Below are 2601 nucleotides of genomic sequence, written 5' to 3'. Positions count from 1 at the left end.
AATCCCAGCACTGTAAAGGAGTTATCTTCTGAGACTGAAGGGGAAAATTAAAATTTTAAATAAAAGCCTATTCAGGATGCCTGCCAAGGCCAAGCAGATGTGTCTGACAGGCCTGATAACAGAACACTTCTCCCTTTAAACCAGTCTTTGTTGCCTTTGTAACTGATGACCTTGCAATGTAACTTCTAATGTAATGGGGTGCTTCTTTGTGTAACTTATGCCCGTTTAACAAATGGCCTTGTAATGTAACTGAGATATGTATACTCCTTCAGCAACCCATGATGTCACCCAATCCTCCCAGTCATATGCACCAAATCTGCCACTGCCACCAATATTGCCCTCTGTATATGTCCCCTCAGTCTTCTGCCACCTTCTGCTGGTACACCTGCCTGGACCTACAGAATGTCTCCTGTCTTCAGTTGGCTCCTGTCAGCCAGCCCCTCTTCTCAAAGACCCCAGTTTGAACTCAAATGTCAACTGACCTGGACTCAACCTCCCAGAGGTTCAAAACTTGTTCCCCAGCACAAAATATCACTGCACTTTTAATTAATGACACCCAGGCTGCTTGTTGGAAAGACATAAAAGCTCTACTGCAATGTCTGGCAAAAACTGGTTATAAGAAAGACACTGCAAATTTCTTGGAGCTGCTGGCTTCTATAAAATCTGGATCCTTGAGTTCACCAAAACAATGATACTCAGACTGTCAGCCCCTGGGAGTGCCCAAGGGCCTACCTGTGCAAATACTTGGAGTTGGTTGCTAAGGGCTGCCTCCCCCCTTTTCCTTTGCACTCTAATAGCCACTGTCCTGCTGATAAAGAAACCTGACATGCTCAACCTAGGCCAAGGCCTAACTGTCCAGGTGCCACATGTTGTACTGGACCTAAAAATGAACCCCTTGACAGATGCTAAGTACTCCCTCTTTACAGATGGAAGTAGCCCTGTTGGGAATGAAGTCTGACAGGCTAGACATGCTGTGGTCACCTTGGATAATGTTATTTTGGCCAAAGTGCTCCTGCTACTACTTCCAGTTGCTGTTTGGAAATCTGCCACCAATGATGCCAAACCTGTGCTCCTAAGCCCTCTCTGGAGATCCAACTGACTGAAACATCAACCCCAGCCAGAAAGACTTTAGCTGGTACTCCTGGAAGATCAGAGCCAGACCTTCCCCCACGTATGTTCTACAGGCTCAAGCCACAACACTGGCACCCATCCCCCTGCAGCCAGTTCAGGCTACAGCATCTGTGTCATTGGCCCTGACTTCCACTGGGATATACAGATAGACTTCATTAAAAATAAAATCTTATAGGAGTTACAAATATCTGTTAGTGCTCATCTGCATCTACTCAGGCTGGCCTGAGACATTATAATAAAAGTTTGTAGAGGGCTGGGGATATAGCTCAGCAGCACAGCATCTGCCTGGCAAGTGCAAGGTCCTGAGTTCTAGTCCCAGTACCAAAAAAAAGTTTGTAGGGTCCTGCTGTAAAAAATCATACAAGCTCTAAAAGAGTTCAAGAACAGCTTGTAACCAGCTCCATAAAAATTTAGCTAAAAGACCAGCTATGCCTGTAGACACCCCTGCACACATATAACAGTGCTGGGATTACAGGCGTGCACCACCATGCCCCTTGGAAACTCTTGATCTAAATAAACTCTTGTGTTTTCTACGTTCCTTTGTCTACTCATAAATTGCTTTTCTGCTTATTTTTGGTACAGAGAATCGAACTCACAACCAAAGTTGAACATGCAGGATTAAATGAGAGGGAGGCTGCCTGGCTTGGTACAAAAGAGATGGTCACTTCTAACTTGAAGTCTCTTCCCAGAAGCAGTAGGGGGATTGCCTTGCACAGGAGATATCCTTGCAGGCTACAAGTTTGTACCTTGCAGAAGGGGCAACGGGCAAGAGTCCTAGTTGCCCCAGTGATGGTACGGTGGGCTCCCAGTGGCCCAACTGAAGAAGAGAGCCCAGTCTGGCCTAGTCTGAGCCCATCAGACCAATAAAAGTGTTGTCATCTGATCCAGGTTGAAGCTTTTGAGACGCAGGGAGCAGTTTGGTTTCATTTTTAACTCTGTAAAAGCCCTTTTTCGTGCAGCCAGGGATTGTGGGTTTTTACTAATTAATTCCCATCACTGACTTCCTATGTATGTGTTGTATACCCTTGAACAATGGTACAACAGACAAAGGGTGGGTGCACCTCAGAGAGAGAGACCATTCAGATGCCCACCTGGCCATGTCCCTCACAAGGATTTAGGCTTGACCTAGCTAAGGAGGGTGTGAGGCCTCCATTATGCCATATGTTGATTGCCACAGAACCACAGGTAAGGGTCTAGTTAGCCATCACAACCACTGCTTCCCAGTCTTTGTGGACAGACAGAGCAGCCTATTGCTTATGCTGTCCAGTCCATTCACTCACACATTTTTTCAACAGGCACTCAGAGGATAAACATTCCAACCCGCTTCCCTTGAGGGTGGCCCTAACTAACAAGAATTAATCAGACTCCCCTTCTGCTCGAGCTGAGCAGGACTGACAGACAGACTAACTGTGTTCCCCCTGGGGGTCTTACTGAAATCAGGCAGAGAGTCTTACAGGAATCAGGCATGCA

Source organism: Chinchilla lanigera, unplaced genomic scaffold (assembly GCF_000276665.1).
Source record: "Chinchilla lanigera isolate Chin_1 unplaced genomic scaffold, ChiLan1.0 scaffold00041, whole genome shotgun sequence".
NCBI lineage: Eukaryota > Metazoa > Chordata > Mammalia > Rodentia > Chinchillidae > Chinchilla > Chinchilla lanigera.
The sequence above is the reverse complement of the archived record's forward strand: the minus strand, read 5'-3'. Positions refer to the sequence as shown.